The sequence below is a fragment of the Microcebus murinus genome, chromosome 5 (assembly GCF_040939455.1).
Source record: "Microcebus murinus isolate Inina chromosome 5, M.murinus_Inina_mat1.0, whole genome shotgun sequence".
Lineage (NCBI taxonomy): Eukaryota > Metazoa > Chordata > Mammalia > Primates > Cheirogaleidae > Microcebus > Microcebus murinus.
The window spans coordinates 92,340,685-92,347,750 of NC_134108.1; positions in this window are offsets into that span (position 1 = coordinate 92,340,685).

Below are 7,066 nucleotides of genomic sequence, written 5' to 3' on the forward strand. Positions count from 1 at the left end.
GCCTTAAGGCCTGTTAACTGGTCAACTCTTGCTGTGCCTGTCTTTTTGCCTACTTAAGAACCAGCTTTATTATAGTGTGTAAAGAAAGAGTGAAAATGTATTGAGTGAAGACATGAAGGGATCACCTATGTAGAAAAGCATCGATTTCAGAATAAGGGACCTGTAAGATCTATTTTAGTAGCTCCGAGGCATTCTTTGAGCATCATAGTTTTTCTAGCCATTTTCTAGATAGCATACAATACTCATATATATAGGCTATAATGGTATATGAAGTATAAAGAGTCACTGGATTTCCTGAAAGGACTCAGACAGCCAGCAAGCTTTCAGAAGATAATTTTAATAAGTTTTTCAGTTCAGAAATAACTCTTGCAATTTAAAGCTATTTTAAGACAACATATAATTGACCCCCCCTTGCCTAAATACAAGCCACTATGGTTTCAAGATTTTATAATTTCAGGCCTCTGAAAAAAAATTAAAAAGCAGGAATAAATAGCGATTACTAAAACCTCATTTTAAAAAATAGCATTTTAAAAAAAATTACATCTCTCTTTTCAACTTCTGTGAATCTTCCATAATAATACAGCTCTTGACCAGGGTGAGGAAGGGCATAGATATTTTAATGGCATCAAAGCTCAGACTGGAATTAAGTGGGTGAGAGGGGAAACAGTGGCAGGCCAGCAAGGGCAGGGCCATCACTTAGCCAGGGCAGTGGGTGAAAGGATTTTTTGGTTCTTTAATTACCTTTTAAGGAAATTTGACAATGCAACTAAGGAGAGGGTGATCTTTGGGGGTCTTGCTTAATCTTGTTTCAGTCTTGTTTAATTCCAGAGTTAGGGGGTCATGCATGCAAACAATGGGCTATCACAAGAGTGACAGACTTTCTTTTTTTGTTTTTGTTTTTTTTTTTTGAGACAGAGTCTCACTCTCTCGCCCAGGCTAGAGTGCCGTGGCATCAGCCTAGCTCATAGCAACCTCAAACTCCTGGGCTCGAGCAATCCTTCTGACTCAGCCTCTGAGTAGCTGGAACTACAGGCATGCGCCACCATGCCCGGCTAATTTTTTCTATGTATTTTTAGTTGTCCAGCTAATTTCTTTCTATTTTTAGTAAAGATGGGGTCTCGCTCTTGCTCAGGCTGGTCTCGAACTCCGGACCTTGAGTGATCCTCCTGCGTTGGCCTCCCAGAGTGCTAGGATTACAGGCGCGAGCCACCACGCCTGGCAAGTGACAGACTTTTGGGAGCACCAACTATGTATCAGACAGCATGCTGGGTATGGAGATGCAAAAAAATGACCATTACATGCACCTTGTCCTCCAGGATCCCACAGGCCAGGGAGGAGAAACACACAGTATTATAATATGGTAGGTGCCAGGAGAGACAGAGATACCCATGGCATTATGGAAACACAGAGGCACAGAAGAAGGCTGGGAGGTGGGCGTGGGAGAAGGAGCCAGGCAGGTCAGGAAAGAAGACTCACAAGAAGAAGGCAACTAGTGGAGGAAGTACAACATTCAAAACTTGTTAATAAAGAAAGTTAAGTCATTTTAATTCAATATGGCCACATGAATTGTGCTGTTATAAACCTTCAAGTGCAGGTGTCTTTTTTGTAGAGTGTCATTGGATCTTTCAGGTAGATGCCCAGTAATGGGATTGCTGGATCAATGGTAGATCCACTTGTATCACTTTAAGGTATCTCCATATTGCCTCCAAAGAGGCTGAACTAGACAGGTGGGAGGGGGAGGGGAGCGGGTATATACATACATAATGAGTGAGATGTGCACCGTCTGGGGGATGGTCACGCTGGAAACTCAGACTTGTGGGGGGAGGGGGGAAAGGGCATTATTTGAAACCTTAAAATGTGTACCCCCATAATATGTTGGAAAAAAAAATATGGCCACATGAGCCAGTCTCTAATTTTTATTAAGCCAAGTACTCTGCCAGGAAAGCAAGTTCTCTGAACAACAGGCTTCTACATTTTAGAAGGGGTGACTCTTTGATGGTGCTACACCAAATGAGAGTTAGTCTTCAGCTTTCATATGTAGATTTTTTTTTTTTTTAGTATTTGATACCTAAAAGAGGCCCTGTTATTGTAATCTTACTAACATTGGAAAAACGCATTCTGTGTTTTGAAAGCTATGCCATACTTTTAGAAGTGCTTGCAATGAATATGTTTTCTCCTTTACAAGTATATCTTGATACCAAAACGGTGCTGTTGTCATCAAAATGTCACAACAGAGCATGTGGCTTGCAAGTGTCCACTTACATCAAGAACCTCTTAACTATATTGAACACAGCCCAAGCACAATTGGCACCTCTAGCTGCTGTTAGAACAGGCTGTTTGAATTCACTGAATTAGCTCCAGTTTCCATGAAAGTTTTTGCTTCATCGATAGGCCTCATGTTTATTTTCCAAAAGCAAGAATTTTTTTGTGTTGTTGGCTGGGCTTATCTTAGCTAATGCTTCCTGCTTAAAACGTATGTATTTGAAATAATAAAGCATATTCCTTGAAACAATGAAGCATATTCACCTTGAAAAGGCAATGTCTCATGTCTATTCTCAGAAAATTCTTGTAATACAGACTCTCCTGTCTCTACTCCCATTTGTTTGGGGAGTAACAGTTCCTCTTTCAGGCAAAGATCAATTCTACCACATAAAAAAGATGAGAAACAGCATTTTTTTTTGTCCTCTGTGACCCATCTCTGAGCCAGTCCTTCTTGGTGAAGACAAATGGGTTAAGACTTGTGTAACCCACATGTCAGCTGAGGTCTCCATGCCTTTTTGATATTTAAATAAAATTGGGTTGACCTTTCCAAGGCACAGCCGTTGGGAAGCTCTGCGTCCTTGCCAGGATTTCAGGGAATTGCCCAGGCCACAGGCTCATGTCTGTCCCTTCTGACTCCAAGTTACTGCCCTGTTGAACGTCCCCCTCCCAGCCCAGCCACAGCTTTCCTATCGAGTCTGCCCCGTGCCAACCGGGGTGAGTCTTCAACTGATTACCACTCTACACAACCACCCAGGCATTTATGGGTAGGAGACTTTACTAAAACTTTTGTGCTATAGACAGCATTTACAGCAGCAAAATGCAAACAGCTGAAAATGGACCATTAGGCATCTTTGTTGTTATGGTCCTTCAGCCGCATGGCCCTATCAGAAATTCCTTTGTTCCTGCAGACTACAGTGTCCTGTATGTATGTATCACAGCCCCTGTCTCCCTCAAGACTCCCACCACCGTCTTTATGCTTCTTTGTTTTCCAGCTGTTTCCACTCAGATTCTCTCTCCCATTCAGTTCCCTTCTCCCCCTCAGTTCCCCTGCAGTCTGTCATGCTGGCCAACTGGGCAGCGAAGTAGGAAAGGAATCTTTTGAAATGACTAAATTAGTCTATCGATGAAAAGCATATAGACTAATTTATATGTATTAATTAGCTATTGCTGTATAACTTAGCAGCTTAAAACAACATACATTTTTTTTATCTCACTGATTCTTTGGGTCAGGAATTCAGGCAGAGATTAATCAGGTTCTCTTGATATAGGATCTCTCAAAGTCCGAAATCAAGATGTTAGCCAGGGCTGGGGCCTCATCTGAAGGCTAAACCAGGGAAGGGTCTAACTCCAAGTTCACTGATGATTGGCAGGATTCATGTCATGTCTTTGGGGATGCTGAACTGAGGGCTTCAGTTCCTAGCTGGCTACCCCAGGCCTGGGCATCTCCAACATGGCACTGGGCTTCATCAAATCCAATAAGAGAGAAAGTCTGCTATTAGGAAAGTAATCAGGATCTTTTGTAACCTAGTCACAGAAGTGATATTCCCCTCAACTCTCTATTTTCTATTGGTTAGAAGCAAGTTACCCAAAGTTAGGAAATTATATAAGGCCATGAATCCCTGGAGGCAGAGATTATTTGGGGCCCATCTTAGAAGCTACCTACCTGGTATAGAGTAAGTATTATACTAATATATGTTAGATTGTATTATTTATGGCACTTTTAGTCCAGTGAGGAGTACTGAACTATGACATGGAAGGAGAAATAAAAGTCACTGTGGAAACAGAGAACCTGAGTTGACGTTTCAAGCAAGGACTTCTGGAGTAAGTGATATTGAAGCAAAGATGCAAAAGACAAGTAAGGAATTCACTAGGCAAAAATGAGGAGAAAGACCATTTAGGCAATTGAAACAGCAAGTATGAAGGCAGGAGAGTGGGTGTGTTGTGAGTACCATTACATGGTGGTGGAAATTGGCCAGCAGATGGCAGGGGACAGGGGGCTTGGGGACAGGACAGAGGGGAGAACTGATAGAGCAAGGCTCCTGAACAGGTGATTGTTTCGTAATCCAAAGTACTGGTAGAGGGGCTGAGGTTGGAAGGGGGCTGGTCCATTTTCATAAGGCAAAGAAGGAAAGGTTGGAGACTTCTTCCAGGTAGATTTGTAGATGTGATATTGGAACACAGACTGCATTCTGATGGAATGGCTTCTATTGCCTTTCTAACAAATCCTTTCTCTTTAGGTGTTGAGTAGGTAAGTGCTCTAAATCCTTGCTATTCAAAGTATGGTCCTTGAACCAGCAACATCAGCATTACCTATGAGCTTGTCATAAAGGCAGATCTCAGGCCCCACTCCAGACCTACCTTATTAGAGTCAATATTTTACAAAGTCTCCAGGTAATTCCTGTACAGCATTCTAAAGGATTTCCTATTGGTGATAGGAATTGAGAACTGGCTAAATAATCAGAGTTATAATCTATAACAGACAGGTATATTTTGGGGACCATGGGTTATTGTTCAGCTGCTTTTAGCTACAAAAGATTTTAGGCTGGGCGCGATGGCTCACACCTGTAATCCTAGCACTCAAGGAGGCCAAGGTGGGAGGATCGCTTGAGGTCAGGAGTTTGAGACCAGCCTGAGCAAGAGTGAGACCCTGTCTCTACCAAAAATAGAAAAATTAGCTGGGCATGGTGGTGCATGCCTGTAGTCCCAGCTACTTGGGAGATTGAGGCAGGAGATTGGGCCCAGGTGCTGGAGAGTTGCAGTGAGCTGTGATGATGCCACCGTACTCTGGTCAGGACAACAGAACAAGACTCTGTCTCAGAAAAAAAAAAAAAAAAAAAGACCCTCAGCCTGGGCAACACAGCAAGACCCTGTCTCTACAAAAATAAAAAAAAAAATTATTATGTGTGCTGGCACACACCTGTAGTCTCAGCTATTCAGAAGGCTGAGATGTGAGGATCACTTGATGCTCAGGAGTTTGAGGTTACAGTGAATTACAATTACACCACTGCACTCCAGCCTGGGCAACAGAGACAGACCCTCTCTCAAAAAAAAAAAATAATGATAATAAGACATTTGTGTTTACTAGAGAATCCTGTGAATTGTTATAAGATATGGCTAGAATAAGTAAAAAGCAAAATATCACAATACTTTCCATCTTGGATTTTACAGTGTTGCTAGCATGTTTTTTTTCACTCAACAAATATTTATTGAGCACCTACTATAAACTAGGCATTGTCTTGGTTCTGGAGTTGTGGTAATAAACAAGAAAGATCCCCTGCCTTTAGGACCTCATTGCCCTCTTTACTTGGCTCAGTGTTATGGCCTGCTATTATATTCCCTTCTTGCATGCACTCTGAATTCTCTTGTCCTCTAACTTCATCTTACTCATCTCATTCAATATGCATTCATTCATTCATTTGCTTACTCAGTTAATAAACAATTATTCACCATCTTCCACGTGCCAGGTACTGTTATAGGCACTCGAGATTCACCGGTGAACAAGATAAACTTCTTTACCCTCATGGGGCTCACATTTGAGCTGGCTCCATGGCAGACAGAAGTGGGAGGTTGGTGGAAGAGAGGAAGAGGCTAACAAAGGAAACAAATTATTTAACAGAAATTCTCTAAATTCTGCTAAGGTTACACCCCCAAATGCTAGAGTGTTCTTTCTAAAATGCCAATCTCATTATGGTACTCTTTTTTATTAAATAAACTTCATTGGATAGGCCCCCCCATTGCTTTAAGGATAAAGGCCAGATTTCTTAGAATGCACTACAGCCTTCTGCCCAGGCTCCTTCTACCCATGGTCCACGCCCCTGTGTTTCCAGCACACAAGCCATAGCAGTTGAATGTTTGCATATGGCAGCTACTTTAAAAATGCTTTTTTAATCGATGTGTCTCTTAGATTTTCCATTTTTGCCTTTTATTCTTCCACTTGTGTTCATACCTCTACCTCAAATGATATTCTATTGAAAGGAGTATGTTAGAAGGTAATCCTAGTACTGTAATCCTAGTACTTTGGGAGGCCCAGAGGGGAGGATGGCTTGAAGCTAGGAGTTTGAGACCAGCCTGAGCAACATAGCAAGACCCTGTCTCTAAGACAAAAACACAAACAAACAAACAAACACAAAAACAATGGAGTACCTTAATGCTGTTGTAGTAAAATTGGAATTAATAGTCTTCAATCCTTGATGACAATACTATTGGTACCAACATCTGCTTCTTGAAAGCCCTGTCATCATAATCATAAATGCTGATCCAAAGTTGATTTTTATTACAGTAAAAATAGGTTTAAAAGCTCTGGCCTTTTACCTGAGTCAAGGAAGTGGAACCAAGAAGGAGTGCTTAGAAGCAAAACGTAACATAAGCTTCTCTGATTTGCTTCTGACACATTCAGTGGTAGAGATCTACAGGTGGAGGCAAAGAATTTTTTTAAAAAATCGAAATATTTTTCCGTGCTAAAAAAGCAGGCTGAAATTCAACAGAAGTGGTCACTAAGGCAGATGCTATCCAATGAGTTGGGAGATGTCAGGAGAACTAGAGGCCAGGACACATAGAATCATAGAGGCTTAGAGTTGAAAAGACACCAGAGATGACACAGGGCAAGCCCCCAGCCAGAGCGGAGTCCCTTTGACGTCACACCAATCCCATAGCTTCTGTTACTTCCACCCTTCTAAAAATAGGGACCTGGCTCTTATACAAGGCTGCCATTTTCACCTTTAGAACCTAGTTGTAATCAGAACTTTTCTTCCTTAGTGTTAATTTATTTCCCTAGAACTTCCACCCAGTGAGCCTAATTTTTGAC